At 47.9% G+C, this 18,145-nt stretch overlaps 12 non-coding genes across 12 annotated transcripts; all 12 read left to right on the forward strand.

Annotated features, from left to right (window-relative positions):
* The first annotated feature begins 471 nt into the window (after nucleotides 1-471).
* On the forward strand, nucleotides 472-662 carry LOC142696580 (U2 spliceosomal RNA). Its single transcript, XR_012864462.1, has one exon. It is a non-coding gene; the product is annotated as a U2 spliceosomal RNA (small nuclear RNA).
* A 1,292-nt stretch (nucleotides 663-1,954) lies between these two features.
* Nucleotides 1,955-2,145, forward strand: LOC142696629 (U2 spliceosomal RNA). The gene has a single exon (XR_012864502.1). It is a non-coding gene; the product is annotated as a U2 spliceosomal RNA (small nuclear RNA).
* A 1,288-nt stretch (nucleotides 2,146-3,433) lies between these two features.
* On the forward strand, nucleotides 3,434-3,624 carry LOC142696641 (U2 spliceosomal RNA). Its single transcript, XR_012864513.1, has one exon. It is a non-coding gene; the product is annotated as a U2 spliceosomal RNA (small nuclear RNA).
* A 1,296-nt stretch (nucleotides 3,625-4,920) lies between these two features.
* Nucleotides 4,921-5,111, forward strand: LOC142696655 (U2 spliceosomal RNA). Its single transcript, XR_012864524.1, has one exon. It is a non-coding gene; the product is annotated as a U2 spliceosomal RNA (small nuclear RNA).
* Nucleotides 5,112-6,403: 1,292 nt separating this feature from the next.
* LOC142696667 (U2 spliceosomal RNA) lies at nucleotides 6,404-6,594 on the forward strand. Its single transcript, XR_012864535.1, has one exon. It is a non-coding gene; the product is annotated as a U2 spliceosomal RNA (small nuclear RNA).
* Nucleotides 6,595-7,878: 1,284 nt separating this feature from the next.
* On the forward strand, nucleotides 7,879-8,069 carry LOC142696602 (U2 spliceosomal RNA). Its single transcript, XR_012864482.1, has one exon. It is a non-coding gene; the product is annotated as a U2 spliceosomal RNA (small nuclear RNA).
* A 1,296-nt stretch (nucleotides 8,070-9,365) lies between these two features.
* Nucleotides 9,366-9,556, forward strand: LOC142696679 (U2 spliceosomal RNA). The gene has a single exon (XR_012864546.1). It is a non-coding gene; the product is annotated as a U2 spliceosomal RNA (small nuclear RNA).
* Nucleotides 9,557-10,844: 1,288 nt separating this feature from the next.
* LOC142696691 (U2 spliceosomal RNA) lies at nucleotides 10,845-11,035 on the forward strand. Its single transcript, XR_012864557.1, has one exon. It is a non-coding gene; the product is annotated as a U2 spliceosomal RNA (small nuclear RNA).
* Nucleotides 11,036-12,315: 1,280 nt separating this feature from the next.
* On the forward strand, nucleotides 12,316-12,506 carry LOC142696703 (U2 spliceosomal RNA). The gene has a single exon (XR_012864568.1). It is a non-coding gene; the product is annotated as a U2 spliceosomal RNA (small nuclear RNA).
* Nucleotides 12,507-13,806: 1,300 nt separating this feature from the next.
* On the forward strand, nucleotides 13,807-13,997 carry LOC142696715 (U2 spliceosomal RNA). Its single transcript, XR_012864579.1, has one exon. It is a non-coding gene; the product is annotated as a U2 spliceosomal RNA (small nuclear RNA).
* A 1,284-nt stretch (nucleotides 13,998-15,281) lies between these two features.
* Nucleotides 15,282-15,472, forward strand: LOC142696727 (U2 spliceosomal RNA). Its single transcript, XR_012864590.1, has one exon. It is a non-coding gene; the product is annotated as a U2 spliceosomal RNA (small nuclear RNA).
* Nucleotides 15,473-16,752: 1,280 nt separating this feature from the next.
* On the forward strand, nucleotides 16,753-16,943 carry LOC142696740 (U2 spliceosomal RNA). The gene has a single exon (XR_012864602.1). It is a non-coding gene; the product is annotated as a U2 spliceosomal RNA (small nuclear RNA).
* Nucleotides 16,944-18,145: the final 1,202 nt, after the last annotated feature.

Raw genomic sequence — 18,145 nt, forward strand, 5'->3', positions numbered from 1 at the left:
CTTTGCACGTGTCATAGTGGAGCCCTCAGGATTCCAGAGCCAGCTTTCTGACATCATAATGGGGCCTCAGAGATAAAAGCCTGGGCCCAGGCAGTGTTGGTCAGTGCTGCTCAGCAGGCAGCACTGGACTGGACTGGATTACAGCTGATACAAGGTGTGAAGGAACAAGGGGTGGCTGTGGGCATGCACTTGCTGCCGCTGCCAGTGTTTATCTGCATGGCAGCAGGGCATTTGGGCGTTGCCAGGAAGGCGTTTTTATGTAGATTCCTCCTCTTTCAGCACTGCATTGTGGTGCAAGCAAAAGAAGCAAATCCTGTCTGGCTTCCTCTCCGGCCTTTATTCACCTCCCGTGTAGCTGTGAGTGTGTGAGCCTGCAGGGCCCCATGGAATTGCCTAGAAGTAGGCTGAATCGCTGCAAGGGCTGAACAGCAGTATCGGGCAGGCTCGGGCAACGCGCGGCCCGTTCGGGTTATCGCTTCTCGGCCTTTTGGCTAAGATCAAGTGTAGTATCTGTTCTTATCAGTTTAATATCTGATACGTCCCCTATCTGGGGACCATATATTAAATGGATTTTTAGAACAGGGAGATGGAAATAGAGCTTGCTCTGTCCACTCCACGCATTGACCTGGTATTGCAGTATTTCCAGGACCGGTGCACCCTTTCCTTATGTGTTGACTAAAAGCAGATTCCAAAAGTGTTTTTTGTCTTTGCTATTGTTTCTGTCTTTCTGAAGGGATCTCCCCTTTTAATCCCATTATTTCAACACCTGTTGGACAATGCATGAGTGATAATGAGCTCATTGATTAAATGCAATTAATGAATAGATTGCCACCTCTTGTTGTGTGTCGTCTGTGTTTCTGTGTTTCCGGCATTTCACATTGGAACACCTCATTCACCTTCCTTGTCTTCTCTCCGCCCTCCCTTTTAGGTAAGTTAAAGAGCTGCACCTGAGCCAGCCACTGATTGATTGATTGATTGATTGATTGATTGATTGATTGATTGATTGATTGATTGATGCAGCACAACAGTCAAATAGTGGAGTGGAGTAGGGGAACAGCAAACAGCCAATAAAGCAGCCCGCCCGCTCGCCTGCCCGCCACAATGGACCTACCTGTGTACACTAGATGGATGTGATGGAATGTACTGTCGTCCCTACATTTCAAGAAGAAGTAAGAATTGCAGTTGCAACAAAGCCTTGCTTGCCTACAAAGAGAGCAGCAATTTGGATTTGTTACTATGTTACCTAGAAGAATAACAAACTGTGCAAGGATGGAGGTTGTAGGAGCAAGGAGAAGTTGTCTGTAAAGTTGGTGGATGCCTATTTTCCATTTTGCAGTCCCTTGTCTCCCTCTTGTGGCCTCCTGGAGGCAACTAGCTGTGCAAAAAAAAGACAGCCTGGCGGCCGGCTGTTGCAGTGTTGCCCTCTCAGGCAACACTGAGTGACTGACTGAGCCTCACCGTCTTATATAAAGTTCAGACGGAACTTTGCACGTGTCATAGTGGAGCCCTCAGGATTCCAGAGCCAGCTTTCTGACATCATAATGGGGCCTCAGAGATAAAAGCCTGGGCCCAGGCAGTGTTGGTCAGTGCTGCTCAGCAGGCAGCACTGGACTGGACTGGATTACAGCTGATACAAGGTGTGAAGGAACAAGGGGTGGCTGTGGGCATGCACTTGCTGCCGCTGCCAGTGTTTATCTGCATGGCAGCAGGGCATTTGGGCGTTGCCAGGAAGGCGTTTTTATGTAGATTCCTCCTCTTTCAGCACTGCATTGTGGTGCAAGCAAAAGAAGCAAATCCTGTCTGGCTTCCTCTCCGGCCTTTATTCACCTCCCGTGTAGCTGTGAGTGTGTGAGCCTGCAGGGCCCCATGGAATTGCCTAGAAGTAGGCTGAATCGCTGCAAGGGCTGAACAGCAGTATCGGGCAGGCTCGGGCAACGCGCGGCCCGTTCGGGTTATCGCTTCTCGGCCTTTTGGCTAAGATCAAGTGTAGTATCTGTTCTTATCAGTTTAATATCTGATACGTCCCCTATCTGGGGACCATATATTAAATGGATTTTTAGAACAGGGAGATGGAAATAGAGCTTGCTCTGTCCACTCCACGCATTGACCTGGTATTGCAGTATTTCCAGGACCGGTGCACCCTTTCCTTATGTGTTGACTAAAAGCAGATTCCAAAAGTGTTTTTTGTCTTTGCTATTGTTTCTGTCTTTCTGAAGGGATCTCCCCTTTTAATCCCATTATTTCAACACCTGTTGGACAATGCATGAGTGATAATGAGCTCATTGATTAAATGCAATTAATGAATAGATTGCCACCTCTTGTTGTGTGTCGTCTGTGTTTCTGTGTTTCCGGCATTTCACATTGGAACACCTCATTCACCTTCCTTGTCTTCTCTCCGCCCTCCCTTTTAGGTAAGTTAAAGAGCTGCACCTGAGCCAGCCACTGATTGATTGATTGATTGATTGATTGATTGATTGATTGATTGATTGATTGATGCAGCACAACAGTCAAATAGTGGAGTGGAGTAGGGGAACAGCAAACAGCCAATAAAGCAGCCCGCCCGCTCGCCTGCCCGCCACAATGGACCTACCTGTGTACACTAGATGGATGTGATGGAATGTACTGTCGTCCCTACATTTCAAGAAGAAGTAAGAATTGCAGTTGCAACAAAGCCTTGCTTGCCTACAAAGAGAGCAGCAATTTGGATTTGTTACTATGTTACCTAGAAGAATAACAAACTGTGCAAGGATGGAGGTTGTAGGAGCAAGGAGAAGTTGTCTGTAAAGTTGGTGGATGCCTATTTTCCATTTTGCAGTCCCTTGTCTCCCTCTTGTGGCCTCCTGGAGGCAACTAGCTGTGCAAAAAAAAGACAGCCTGGCGGCCGGCTGTTGCAGTGTTGCCCTCTCAGGCAACACTGAGTGACTGACTGAGCCTCACCGTCTTATATAAAGTTCAGACGGAACTTTGCACGTGTCATAGTGGAGCCCTCAGGATTCCAGAGCCAGCTTTCTGACATCATAATGGGGCCTCAGAGATAAAAGCCTGGGCCCAGGCAGTGTTGGTCAGTGCTGCTCAGCAGGCAGCACTGGACTGGACTGGATTACAGCTGATACAAGGTGTGAAGGAACAAGGGGTGGCTGTGGGCATGCACTTGCTGCCGCTGCCAGTGTTTATCTGCATGGCAGCAGGGCATTTGGGCGTTGCCAGGAAGGCGTTTTTATGTAGATTCCTCCTCTTTCAGCACTGCATTGTGGTGCAAGCAAAAGAAGCAAATCCTGTCTGGCTTCCTCTCCGGCCTTTATTCACCTCCCGTGTAGCTGTGAGTGTGTGAGCCTGCAGGGCCCCATGGAATTGCCTAGAAGTAGGCTGAATCGCTGCAAGGGCTGAACAGCAGTATCGGGCAGGCTCGGGCAACGCGCGGCCCGTTCGGGTTATCGCTTCTCGGCCTTTTGGCTAAGATCAAGTGTAGTATCTGTTCTTATCAGTTTAATATCTGATACGTCCCCTATCTGGGGACCATATATTAAATGGATTTTTAGAACAGGGAGATGGAAATAGAGCTTGCTCTGTCCACTCCACGCATTGACCTGGTATTGCAGTATTTCCAGGACCGGTGCACCCTTTCCTTATGTGTTGACTAAAAGCAGATTCCAAAAGTGTTTTTTGTCTTTGCTATTGTTTCTGTCTTTCTGAAGGGATCTCCCCTTTTAATCCCATTATTTCAACACCTGTTGGACAATGCATGAGTGATAATGAGCTCATTGATTAAATGCAATTAATGAATAGATTGCCACCTCTTGTTGTGTGTCGTCTGTGTTTCTGTGTTTCCGGCATTTCACATTGGAACACCTCATTCACCTTCCTTGTCTTCTCTCCGCCCTCCCTTTTAGGTAAGTTAAAGAGCTGCACCTGAGCCAGCCACTGATTGATTGATTGATTGATTGATTGATTGATTGATTGATTGATTGATTGATTGATTGATGCAGCACAACAGTCAAATAGTGGAGTGGAGTAGGGGAACAGCAAACAGCCAATAAAGCAGCCCGCCCGCTCGCCTGCCCGCCACAATGGACCTACCTGTGTACACTAGATGGATGTGATGGAATGTACTGTCGTCCCTACATTTCAAGAAGAAGTAAGAATTGCAGTTGCAACAAAGCCTTGCTTGCCTACAAAGAGAGCAGCAATTTGGATTTGTTACTATGTTACCTAGAAGAATAACAAACTGTGCAAGGATGGAGGTTGTAGGAGCAAGGAGAAGTTGTCTGTAAAGTTGGTGGATGCCTATTTTCCATTTTGCAGTCCCTTGTCTCCCTCTTGTGGCCTCCTGGAGGCAACTAGCTGTGCAAAAAAAAGACAGCCTGGCGGCCGGCTGTTGCAGTGTTGCCCTCTCAGGCAACACTGAGTGACTGACTGAGCCTCACCGTCTTATATAAAGTTCAGACGGAACTTTGCACGTGTCATAGTGGAGCCCTCAGGATTCCAGAGCCAGCTTTCTGACATCATAATGGGGCCTCAGAGATAAAAGCCTGGGCCCAGGCAGTGTTGGTCAGTGCTGCTCAGCAGGCAGCACTGGACTGGACTGGATTACAGCTGATACAAGGTGTGAAGGAACAAGGGGTGGCTGTGGGCATGCACTTGCTGCCGCTGCCAGTGTTTATCTGCATGGCAGCAGGGCATTTGGGCGTTGCCAGGAAGGCGTTTTTATGTAGATTCCTCCTCTTTCAGCACTGCATTGTGGTGCAAGCAAAAGAAGCAAATCCTGTCTGGCTTCCTCTCCGGCCTTTATTCACCTCCCGTGTAGCTGTGAGTGTGTGAGCCTGCAGGGCCCCATGGAATTGCCTAGAAGTAGGCTGAATCGCTGCAAGGGCTGAACAGCAGTATCGGGCAGGCTCGGGCAACGCGCGGCCCGTTCGGGTTATCGCTTCTCGGCCTTTTGGCTAAGATCAAGTGTAGTATCTGTTCTTATCAGTTTAATATCTGATACGTCCCCTATCTGGGGACCATATATTAAATGGATTTTTAGAACAGGGAGATGGAAATAGAGCTTGCTCTGTCCACTCCACGCATTGACCTGGTATTGCAGTATTTCCAGGACCGGTGCACCCTTTCCTTATGTGTTGACTAAAAGCAGATTCCAAAAGTGTTTTTTGTCTTTGCTATTGTTTCTGTCTTTCTGAAGGGATCTCCCCTTTTAATCCCATTATTTCAACACCTGTTGGACAATGCATGAGTGATAATGAGCTCATTGATTAAATGCAATTAATGAATAGATTGCCACCTCTTGTTGTGTGTCGTCTGTGTTTCTGTGTTTCCGGCATTTCACATTGGAACACCTCATTCACCTTCCTTGTCTTCTCTCCGCCCTCCCTTTTAGGTAAGTTAAAGAGCTGCACCTGAGCCAGCCACTGATTGATTGATTGATTGATTGATTGATTGATTGATTGATTGATTGATTGATTGATGCAGCACAACAGTCAAATAGTGGAGTGGAGTAGGGGAACAGCAAACAGCCAATAAAGCAGCCCGCCCGCTCGCCTGCCCGCCACAATGGACCTACCTGTGTACACTAGATGGATGTGATGGAATGTACTGTCGTCCCTACATTTCAAGAAGAAGTAAGAATTGCAGTTGCAACAAAGCCTTGCTTGCCTACAAAGAGAGCAGCAATTTGGATTTGTTACTATGTTACCTAGAAGAATAACAAACTGTGCAAGGATGGAGGTTGTAGGAGCAAGGAGAAGTTGTCTGTAAAGTTGGTGGATGCCTATTTTCCATTTTGCAGTCCCTTGTCTCCCTCTTGTGGCCTCCTGGAGGCAACTAGCTGTGCAAAAAAAAGACAGCCTGGCGGCCGGCTGTTGCAGTGTTGCCCTCTCAGGCAACACTGAGTGACTGACTGAGCCTCACCGTCTTATATAAAGTTCAGACGGAACTTTGCACGTGTCATAGTGGAGCCCTCAGGATTCCAGAGCCAGCTTTCTGACATCATAATGGGGCCTCAGAGATAAAAGCCTGGGCCCAGGCAGTGTTGGTCAGTGCTGCTCAGCAGGCAGCACTGGACTGGACTGGATTACAGCTGATACAAGGTGTGAAGGAACAAGGGGTGGCTGTGGGCATGCACTTGCTGCCGCTGCCAGTGTTTATCTGCATGGCAGCAGGGCATTTGGGCATTGCCAGGAAGGCGTTTTTATGTAGATTCCTCCTCTTTCAGCACTGCATTGTGGTGCAAGCAAAAGAAGCAAATCCTGTCTGGCTTCCTCTCCGGCCTTTATTCACCTCCCGTGTAGCTGTGAGTGTGTGAGCCTGCAGGGCCCCATGGAATTGCCTAGAAGTAGGCTGAATCGCTGCAAGGGCTGAACAGCAGTATCGGGCAGGCTCGGGCAACGCGCGGCCCGTTCGGGTTATCGCTTCTCGGCCTTTTGGCTAAGATCAAGTGTAGTATCTGTTCTTATCAGTTTAATATCTGATACGTCCCCTATCTGGGGACCATATATTAAATGGATTTTTAGAACAGGGAGATGGAAATAGAGCTTGCTCTGTCCACTCCACGCATTGACCTGGTATTGCAGTATTTCCAGGACCGGTGCACCCTTTCCTTATGTGTTGACTAAAAGCAGATTCCAAAAGTGTTTTTTGTCTTTGCTATTGTTTCTGTCTTTCTGAAGGGATCTCCCCTTTTAATCCCATTATTTCAACACCTTTTGGACAATGCATGAGTGATAATGAGCTCATTGATTAAATGCAATTAATGAATAGATTGCCACCTCTTGTTGTGTGTCGTCTGTGTTTCTGTGTTTCCGGCATTTCACATTGGAACACCTCATTCACCTTCCTTGTCTTCTCTCCGCCCTCCCTTTTAGGTAAGTTAAAGAGCTGCACCTGAGCCAGCCACTGATTGATTGATTGATTGATTGATTGATTGATTGATTGATTGATTGATGCAGCACAACAGTCAAATAGTGGAGTGGAGTAGGGGAACAGCAAACAGCCAATAAAGCAGCCCGCCCGCTCGCCTGCCCGCCACAATGGACCTACCTGTGTACACTAGATGGATGTGATGGAATGTACTGTCGTCCCTACATTTCAAGAAGAAGTAAGAATTGCAGTTGCAACAAAGCCTTGCTTGCCTACAAAGAGAGCAGCAATTTGGATTTGTTACTATGTTACCTAGAAGAATAACAAACTGTGCAAGGATGGAGGTTGTAGGAGCAAGGAGAAGTTGTCTGTAAAGTTGGTGGATGCCTATTTTCCATTTTGCAGTCCCTTGTCTCCCTCTTGTGGCCTCCTGGAGGCAACTAGCTGTGCAAAAAAAAGACAGCCTGGCGGCCGGCTGTTGCAGTGTTGCCCTCTCAGGCAACACTGAGTGACTGACTGAGCCTCACCGTCTTATATAAAGTTCAGACGGAACTTTGCACGTGTCATAGTGGAGCCCTCAGGATTCCAGAGCCAGCTTTCTGACATCATAATGGGGCCTCAGAGATAAAAGCCTGGGCCCAGGCAGTGTTGGTCAGTGCTGCTCAGCAGGCAGCACTGGACTGGACTGGATTACAGCTGATACAAGGTGTGAAGGAACAAGGGGTGGCTGTGGGCATGCACTTGCTGCCGCTGCCAGTGTTTATCTGCATGGCAGCAGGGCATTTGGGCGTTGCCAGGAAGGCGTTTTTATGTAGATTCCTCCTCTTTCAGCACTGCATTGTGGTGCAAGCAAAAGAAGCAAATCCTGTCTGGCTTCCTCTCCGGCCTTTATTCACCTCCCGTGTAGCTGTGAGTGTGTGAGCCTGCAGGGCCCCATGGAATTGCCTAGAAGTAGGCTGAATCGCTGCAAGGGCTGAACAGCAGTATCGGGCAGGCTCGGGCAACGCGCGGCCCGTTCGGGTTATCGCTTCTCGGCCTTTTGGCTAAGATCAAGTGTAGTATCTGTTCTTATCAGTTTAATATCTGATACGTCCCCTATCTGGGGACCATATATTAAATGGATTTTTAGAACAGGGAGATGGAAATAGAGCTTACTCTGTCCACTCCACGCATTGACCTGGTATTGCAGTATTTCCAGGACCGGTGCACCCTTTCCTTATGTGTTGACTAAAAGCAGATTCCAAAAGTGTTTTTTGTCTTTGCTATTGTTTCTGTCTTTCTGAAGGGATCTCCCCTTTTAATCCCATTATTTCAACACCTGTTGGACAATGCATGAGTGATAATGAGCTCATTGATTAAATGCAATTAATGAATAGATTGCCACCTCTTGTTGTGTGTCGTCTGTGTTTCTGTGTTTCCGGCATTTCACATTGGAACACCTCATTCACCTTCCTTGTCTTCTCTCCGCCCTCCCTTTTAGGTAAGTTAAAGAGCTGCACCTGAGCCAGCCACTGATTGATTGATTGATTGATTGATTGATTGATTGATTGATTGATTGATTGATTGATTGATGCAGCACAACAGTCAAATAGTGGAGTGGAGTAGGGGAACAGCAAACAGCCAATAAAGCAGCCCGCCCGCTCGCCTGCCCGCCACAATGGACCTACCTGTGTACACTAGATGGATGTGATGGAATGTACTGTCGTCCCTACATTTCAAGAAGAAGTAAGAATTGCAGTTGCAACAAAGCCTTGCTTGCCTACAAAGAGAGCAGCAATTTGGATTTGTTACTATGTTACCTAGAAGAATAACAAACTGTGCAAGGATGGAGGTTGTAGGAGCAAGGAGAAGTTGTCTGTAAAGTTGGTGGATGCCTATTTTCCATTTTGCAGTCCCTTGTCTCCCTCTTGTGGCCTCCTGGAGGCAACTAGCTGTGCAAAAAAAAGACAGCCTGGCGGCCGGCTGTTGCAGTGTTGCCCTCTCAGGCAACACTGAGTGACTGACTGAGCCTCACCGTCTTATATAAAGTTCAGACGGAACTTTGCACGTGTCATAGTGGAGCCCTCAGGATTCCAGAGCCAGCTTTCTGACATCATAATGGGGCCTCAGAGATAAAAGCCTGGGCCCAGGCAGTGTTGGTCAGTGCTGCTCAGCAGGCAGCACTGGACTGGACTGGATTACAGCTGATACAAGGTGTGAAGGAACAAGGGGTGGCTGTGGGCATGCACTTGCTGCCGCTGCCAGTGTTTATCTGCATGGCAGCAGGGCATTTGGGCGTTGCCAGGAAGGCGTTTTTATGTAGATTCCTCCTCTTTCAGCACTGCATTGTGGTGCAAGCAAAAGAAGCAAATCCTGTCTGGCTTCCTCTCCGGCCTTTATTCACCTCCCGTGTAGCTGTGAGTGTGTGAGCCTGCAGGGCCCCATGGAATTGCCTAGAAGTAGGCTGAATCGCTGCAAGGGCTGAACAGCAGTATCGGGCAGGCTCGGGCAACGCGCGGCCCGTTCGGGTTATCGCTTCTCGGCCTTTTGGCTAAGATCAAGTGTAGTATCTGTTCTTATCAGTTTAATATCTGATACGTCCCCTATCTGGGGACCATATATTAAATGGATTTTTAGAACAGGGAGATGGAAATAGAGCTTGCTCTGTCCACTCCACGCATTGACCTGGTATTGCAGTATTTCCAGGACCGGTGCACCCTTTCCTTATGTGTTGACTAAAAGCAGATTCCAAAAGTGTTTTTTGTCTTTGCTATTGTTTCTGTCTTTCTGAAGGGATCTCCCCTTTTAATCCCATTATTTCAACACCTGTTGGACAATGCATGAGTGATAATGAGCTCATTGATTAAATGCAATTAATGAATAGATTGCCACCTCTTGTTGTGTGTCGTCTGTGTTTCTGTGTTTCCGGCATTTCACATTGGAACACCTCATTCACCTTCCTTGTCTTCTCTCCGCCCTCCCTTTTAGGTAAGTTAAAGAGCTGCACCTGAGCCAGCCACTGATTGATTGATTGATTGATTGATTGATTGATTGATTGATTGATTGATTGATGCAGCACAACAGTCAAATAGTGGAGTGGAGTAGGGGAACAGCAAACAGCCAATAAAGCAGCCCGCCCGCTCGCCTGCCCGCCACAATGGACCTACCTGTGTACACTAGATGGATGTGATGGAATGTACTGTCGTCCCTACATTTCAAGAAGAAGTAAGAATTGCAGTTGCAACAAAGCCTTGCTTGCCTACAAAGAGAGCAGCAATTTGGATTTGTTACTATGTTACCTAGAAGAATAACAAACTGTGCAAGGATGGAGGTTGTAGGAGCAAGGAGAAGTTGTCTGTAAAGTTGGTGGATGCCTATTTTCCATTTTGCAGTCCCTTGTCTCCCTCTTGTGGCCTCCTGGAGGCAACTAGCTGTGCAAAAAAAAGACAGCCTGGCGGCCGGCTGTTGCAGTGTTGCCCTCTCAGGCAACACTGAGTGACTGACTGAGCCTCACCGTCTTATATAAAGTTCAGACGGAACTTTGCACGTGTCATAGTGGAGCCCTCAGGATTCCAGAGCCAGCTTTCTGACATCATAATGGGGCCTCAGAGATAAAAGCCTGGGCCCAGGCAGTGTTGGTCAGTGCTGCTCAGCAGGCAGCACTGGACTGGACTGGATTACAGCTGATACAAGGTGTGAAGGAACAAGGGGTGGCTGTGGGCATGCACTTGCTGCCGCTGCCAGTGTTTATCTGCATGGCAGCAGGGCATTTGGGCGTTGCCAGGAAGGCGTTTTTATGTAGATTCCTCCTCTTTCAGCACTGCATTGTGGTGCAAGCAAAAGAAGCAAATCCTGTCTGGCTTCCTCTCCGGCCTTTATTCACCTCCCGTGTAGCTGTGAGTGTGTGAGCCTGCAGGGCCCCATGGAATTGCCTAGAAGTAGGCTGAATCGCTGCAAGGGCTGAACAGCAGTATCGGGCAGGCTCGGGCAACGCGCGGCCCGTTCGGGTTATCGCTTCTCGGCCTTTTGGCTAAGATCAAGTGTAGTATCTGTTCTTATCAGTTTAATATCTGATACGTCCCCTATCTGGGGACCATATATTAAATGGATTTTTAGAACAGGGAGATGGAAATAGAGCTTGCTCTGTCCACTCCACGCATTGACCTGGTATTGCAGTATTTCCAGGACCGGTGCACCCTTTCCTTATGTGTTGACTAAAAGCAGATTCCAAAAGTGTTTTTTGTCTTTGCTATTGTTTCTGTCTTTCTGAAGGGATCTCCCCTTTTAATCCCATTATTTCAACACCTGTTGGACAATGCATGAGTGATAATGAGCTCATTGATTAAATGCAATTAATGAATAGATTGCCACCTCTTGTTGTGTGTCGTCTGTGTTTCTGTGTTTCCGGCATTTCACATTGGAACACCTCATTCACCTTCCTTGTCTTCTCTCCGCCCTCCCTTTTAGGTAAGTTAAAGAGCTGCACCTGAGCCAGCCACTGATTGATTGATTGATTGATTGATTGATTGATTGATTGATTGATGCAGCACAACAGTCAAATAGTGGAGTGGAGTAGGGGAACAGCAAACAGCCAATAAAGCAGCCCGCCCGCTCGCCTGCCCGCCACAATGGACCTACCTGTGTACACTAGATGGATGTGATGGAATGTACTGTCGTCCCTACATTTCAAGAAGAAGTAAGAATTGCAGTTGCAACAAAGCCTTGCTTGCCTACAAAGAGAGCAGCAATTTGGATTTGTTACTATGTTACCTAGAAGAATAACAAACTGTGCAAGGATGGAGGTTGTAGGAGCAAGGAGAAGTTGTCTGTAAAGTTGGTGGATGCCTATTTTCCATTTTGCAGTCCCTTGTCTCCCTCTTGTGGCCTCCTGGAGGCAACTAGCTGTGCAAAAAAAAGACAGCCTGGCGGCCGGCTGTTGCAGTGTTGCCCTCTCAGGCAACACTGAGTGACTGACTGAGCCTCACCGTCTTATATAAAGTTCAGACGGAACTTTGCACGTGTCATAGTGGAGCCCTCAGGATTCCAGAGCCAGCTTTCTGACATCATAATGGGGCCTCAGAGATAAAAGCCTGGGCCCAGGCAGTGTTGGTCAGTGCTGCTCAGCAGGCAGCACTGGACTGGACTGGATTACAGCTGATACAAGGTGTGAAGGAACAAGGGGTGGCTGTGGGCATGCACTTGCTGCCGCTGCCAGTGTTTATCTGCATGGCAGCAGGGCATTTGGGCGTTGCCAGGAAGGCGTTTTTATGTAGATTCCTCCTCTTTCAGCACTGCATTGTGGTGCAAGCAAAAGAAGCAAATCCTGTCTGGCTTCCTCTCCGGCCTTTATTCACCTCCCGTGTAGCTGTGAGTGTGTGAGCCTGCAGGGCCCCATGGAATTGCCTAGAAGTAGGCTGAATCGCTGCAAGGGCTGAACAGCAGTATCGGGCAGGCTCGGGCAACGCGCGGCCCGTTCGGGTTATCGCTTCTCGGCCTTTTGGCTAAGATCAAGTGTAGTATCTGTTCTTATCAGTTTAATATCTGATACGTCCCCTATCTGGGGACCATATATTAAATGGATTTTTAGAACAGGGAGATGGAAATAGAGCTTGCTCTGTCCACTCCACGCATTGACCTGGTATTGCAGTATTTCCAGGACCGGTGCACCCTTTCCTTATGTGTTGACTAAAAGCAGATTCCAAAAGTGTTTTTTGTCTTTGCTATTGTTTCTGTCTTTCTGAAGGGATCTCCCCTTTTAATCCCATTATTTCAACACCTTTTGGACAATGCATGAGTGATAATGAGCTCATTGATTAAATGCAATTAATGAATAGATTGCCACCTCTTGTTGTGTGTCGTCTGTGTTTCTGTGTTTCCGGCATTTCACATTGGAACACCTCATTCACCTTCCTTGTCTTCTCTCCGCCCTCCCTTTTAGGTAAGTTAAAGAGCTGCACCTGAGCCAGCCACTGATTGATTGATTGATTGATTGATTGATTGATTGATTGATTGATTGATTGATTGATTGATTGATGCAGCACAACAGTCAAATAGTGGAGTGGAGTAGGGGAACAGCAAACAGCCAATAAAGCAGCCCGCCCGCTCGCCTGCCCGCCACAATGGACCTACCTGTGTACACTAGATGGATGTGATGGAATGTACTGTCGTCCCTACATTTCAAGAAGAAGTAAGAATTGCAGTTGCAACAAAGCCTTGCTTGCCTACAAAGAGAGCAGCAATTTGGATTTGTTACTATGTTACCTAGAAGAATAACAAACTGTGCAAGGATGGAGGTTGTAGGAGCAAGGAGAAGTTGTCTGTAAAGTTGGTGGATGCCTATTTTCCATTTTGCAGTCCCTTGTCTCCCTCTTGTGGCCTCCTGGAGGCAACTAGCTGTGCAAAAAAAAGACAGCCTGGCGGCCGGCTGTTGCAGTGTTGCCCTCTCAGGCAACACTGAGTGACTGACTGAGCCTCACCGTCTTATATAAAGTTCAGACGGAACTTTGCACGTGTCATAGTGGAGCCCTCAGGATTCCAGAGCCAGCTTTCTGACATCATAATGGGGCCTCAGAGATAAAAGCCTGGGCCCAGGCAGTGTTGGTCAGTGCTGCTCAGCAGGCAGCACTGGACTGGACTGGATTACAGCTGATACAAGGTGTGAAGGAACAAGGGGTGGCTGTGGGCATGCACTTGCTGCCGCTGCCAGTGTTTATCTGCATGGCAGCAGGGCATTTGGGCGTTGCCAGGAAGGCGTTTTTATGTAGATTCCTCCTCTTTCAGCACTGCATTGTGGTGCAAGCAAAAGAAGCAAATCCTGTCTGGCTTCCTCTCCGGCCTTTATTCACCTCCCGTGTAGCTGTGAGTGTGTGAGCCTGCAGGGCCCCATGGAATTGCCTAGAAGTAGGCTGAATCGCTGCAAGGGCTGAACAGCAGTATCGGGCAGGCTCGGGCAACGCGCGGCCCGTTCGGGTTATCGCTTCTCGGCCTTTTGGCTAAGATCAAGTGTAGTATCTGTTCTTATCAGTTTAATATCTGATACGTCCCCTATCTGGGGACCATATATTAAATGGATTTTTAGAACAGGGAGATGGAAATAGAGCTTGCTCTGTCCACTCCACGCATTGACCTGGTATTGCAGTATTTCCAGGACCGGTGCACCCTTTCCTTATGTGTTGACTAAAAGCAGATTCCAAAAGTGTTTTTTGTCTTTGCTATTGTTTCTGTCTTTCTGAAGGGATCTCCCCTTTTAATCCCATTATTTCAACACCTGTTGGACAATGCATGAGTGATAATGAGCTCATTGATTAAATGCAATTAATGAATAGATTGCCACCTCTTGTTGTGTGTCGTCTGTGTTTCTGTGTTTCCGGCATTTCACATTGGAACACCTCATTCACCTTCCTTGTCTTCTCTCCGCCCTCCCTTTTAGGTAAGTTAAAGAGCTGCACCTGAGCCAGCCACTGATTGATTGATTGATTGATTGATTGATTGATTGATTGATTGATTGATGCAGCACAACAGTCAAATAGTGGAGTGGAGTAGGGGAACAGCAAACAGCCAATAAAGCAGCCCGCCCGCTCGCCTGCCCGCCACAATGGACCTACCTGTGTACACTAGATGGATGTGATGGAATGTACTGTCGTCCCTACATTTCAAGAAGAAGTAAGAATTGCAGTTGCAACAAAGCCTTGCTTGCCTACAAAGAGAGCAGCAATTTGGATTTGTTACTATGTTACCTAGAAGAATAACAAACTGTGCAAGGATGGAGGTTGTAGGAGCAAGGAGAAGTTGTCTGTAAAGTTGGTGGATGCCTATTTTCCATTTTGCAGTCCCTTGTCTCCCTCTTGTGGCCTCCTGGAGGCAACTAGCTGTGCAAAAAAAAGACAGCCTGGCGGCCGGCTGTTGCAGTGTTGCCCTCTCAGGCAACACTGAGTGACTGACTGAGCCTCACCGTCTTATATAAAGTTCAGACGGAACTTTGCACGTGTCATAGTGGAGCCCTCAGGATTCCAGAGCCAGCTTTCTGACATCATAATGGGGCCTCAGAGATAAAAGCCTGGGCCCAGGCAGTGTTGGTCAGTGCTGCTCAGCAGGCAGCACTGGACTGGACTGGATTACAGCTGATACAAGGTGTGAAGGAACAAGGGGTGGCTGTGGGCATGCACTTGCTGCCGCTGCCAGTGTTTATCTGCATGGCAGCAGGGCATTTGGGCGTTGCCAGGAAGGCGTTTTTATGTAGATTCCTCCTCTTTCAGCACTGCATTGTGGTGCAAGCAAAAGAAGCAAATCCTGTCTGGCTTCCTCTCCGGCCTTTATTCACCTCCCGTGTAGCTGTGAGTGTGTGAGCCTGCAGGGCCCCATGGAATTGCCTAGAAGTAGGCTGAATCGCTGCAAGGGCTGAACAGCAGTATCGGGCAGGCTCGGGCAACGCGCGGCCCGTTCGGGTTATCGCTTCTCGGCCTTTTGGCTAAGATCAAGTGTAGTATCTGTTCTTATCAGTTTAATATCTGATACGTCCCCTATCTGGGGACCATATATTAAATGGATTTTTAGAACAGGGAGATGGAAATAGAGCTTGCTCTGTCCACTCCACGCATTGACCTGGTATTGCAGTATTTCCAGGACCGGTGCACCCTTTCCTTATGTGTTGACTAAAAGCAGATTCCAAAAGTGTTTTTTGTCTTTGCTATTGTTTCTGTCTTTCTGAAGGGATCTCCCCTTTTAATCCCATTATTTCAACACCTGTTGGACAATGCATGAGTGATAATGAGCTCATTGATTAAATGCAATTAATGAATAGATTGCCACCTCTTGTTGTGTGTCGTCTGTGTTTCTGTGTTTCCGGCATTTCACATTGGAACACCTCATTCACCTTCCTTGTCTTCTCTCCGCCCTCCCTTTTAGGTAAGTTAAAGAGCTGCACCTGAGCCAGCCACTGATTGATTGATTGATTGATTGATTGATTGATTGATTGATTGATGCAGCACAACAGTCAAATAGTGGAGTGGAGTAGGGGAACAGCAAACAGCCAATAAAGCAGCCCGCCCGCTCGCCTGCCCGCCACAATGGACCTACCTGTGTACACTAGATGGATGTGATGGAATGTACTGTCGTCCCTACATTTCAAGAAGAAGTAAGAATTGCAGTTGCAACAAAGCCTTGCTTGCCTACAAAGAGAGCAGCAATTTGGATTTGTTACTATGTTACCTAGAAGAATAACAAACTGTGCAAGGATGGAGGTTGTAGGAGCAAGGAGAAGTTGTCTGTAAAGTTGGTGGATGCCTATTTTCCATTTTGCAGTCCCTTGTCTCCCTCTTGTGGCCTCCTGGAGGCAACTAGCTGTGCAAAAAAAAGACAGCCTGGCGGCCGGCTGTTGCAGTGTTGCCCTCTCAGGCAACACTGAGTGACTGACTGAGCCTCACCGTCTTATATAAAGTTCAGACGGAACTTTGCACGTGTCATAGTGGAGCCCTCAGGATTCCAGAGCCAGCTTTCTGACATCATAATGGGGCCTCAGAGATAAAAGCCTGGGCCCAGGCAGTGTTGGTCAGTGCTGCTCAGCAGGCAGCACTGGACTGGACTGGATTACAGCTGATACAAGGTGTGAAGGAACAAGGGGTGGCTGTGGGCATGCACTTGCTGCCGCTGCCAGTGTTTATCTGCATGGCAGCAGGGCATTTGGGCGTTGCCAGGAAGGCGTTTTTATGTAGATTCCTCCTCTTTCAGCACTGCATTGTGGTGCAAGCAAAAGAAGCAAATCCTGTCTGGCTTCCTCTCCGGCCTTTATTCACCTCCCGTGTAGCTGTGAGTGTGTGAGCCTGCAGGGCCCCATGGAATTGCCTAGAAGTAGGCTGAATCGCTGCAAGGGCTGAACAGCAGTATCGGGCAGGCTCGGGCAACGCGCGGCCCGTTCGGGTTATCGCTTCTCGGCCTTTTGGCTAAGATCAAGTGTAGTATCTGTTCTTATCAGTTTAATATCTGATACGTCCCCTATCTGGGGACCATATATTAAATGGATTTTTAGAACAGGGAGATGGAAATAGAGCTTGCTCTGTCCACTCCACGCATTGACCTGGTATTGCAGTATTTCCAGGACCGGTGCACCCTTTCCTTATGTGTTGACTAAAAGCAGATTCCAAAAGTGTTTTTTGTCTTTGCTATTGTTTCTGTCTTTCTGAAGGGATCTCCCCTTTTAATCCCATTATTTCAACACCTGTTGGACAATGCATGAGTGATAATGAGCTCATTGATTAAATGCAATTAATGAATAGATTGCCACCTCTTGTTGTGTGTCGTCTGTGTTTCTGTGTTTCCGGCATTTCACATTGGAACACCTCATTCACCTTCCTTGTCTTCTCTCCGCCCTCCCTTGTAGGTAAGTTAAAGAGCTGCACCTGAGCCAGCCACTGATTGATTGATTGATTGATTGATTGATTGATTGATTGATTGATTGATTGATTGATGCAGCACAACAGTCAAATAGTGGAGTGGAGTAGGGGAACAGCAAACAGCCAATAAAGCAGCCCGCCCGCTCGCCTGCCCGCCACAATGGACCTACCTGTGTACACTAGATGGATGTGATGGAATGTACTGTCGTCCCTACATTTCAAGAAGAAGTAAGAATTGCAGTTGCAACAAAGCCTTGCTTGCCTACAAAGAGAGCAGCAATTTGGATTTGTTACTATGTTACCTAGAAGAATAACAAACTGTGCAAGGATGGAGGTTGTAGGAGCAAGGAGAAGTTGTCTGTAAAGTTGGTGGATGCCTATTTTCCATTTTGCAGTCCCTTGTCTCCCTCTTGTGGCCTCCTGGAGGCAACTAGCTGTGCAAAAAAAAGACAGCCTGGCGGCCGGCTGTTGCAGTGTTGCCCTCTCAGGCAACACTGAGTGACTGACTGAGCCTCACCGTCTTATATAAAGTTCAGACGGAACTTTGCACGTGTCATAGTGGAGCCCTCAGGATTCCAGAGCCAGCTTTCTGACATCATAATGGGGCCTCAGAGATAAAAGCCTGGGCCCAGGCAGTGTTGGTCAGTGCTGCTCAGCAGGCAGCACTGGACTGGACTGGATTACAGCTGATACAAGGTGTGAAGGAACAAGGGGTGGCTGTGGGCATGCACTTGCTGCCGCTGCCAGTGTTTATCTGCATGGCAGCAGGGCATTTGGGCGTTGCCAGGAAGGCGTTTTTATGTAGATTCCTCCTCTTTCAGCACTGCATTGTGGTGCAAGCAAAAGAAGCAAATCCTGTCTGGCTTCCTCTCCGGCCTTTATTCACCTCCCGTGTAGCTGTGAGTGTGTGAGCCTGCAGGGCC

The sequence above is a fragment of the Rhinoderma darwinii genome, assembly GCF_050947455.1.
Source record: "Rhinoderma darwinii isolate aRhiDar2 chromosome 5 unlocalized genomic scaffold, aRhiDar2.hap1 SUPER_5_unloc_7, whole genome shotgun sequence".
Taxonomy (NCBI): domain Eukaryota; kingdom Metazoa; phylum Chordata; class Amphibia; order Anura; family Rhinodermatidae; genus Rhinoderma; species Rhinoderma darwinii.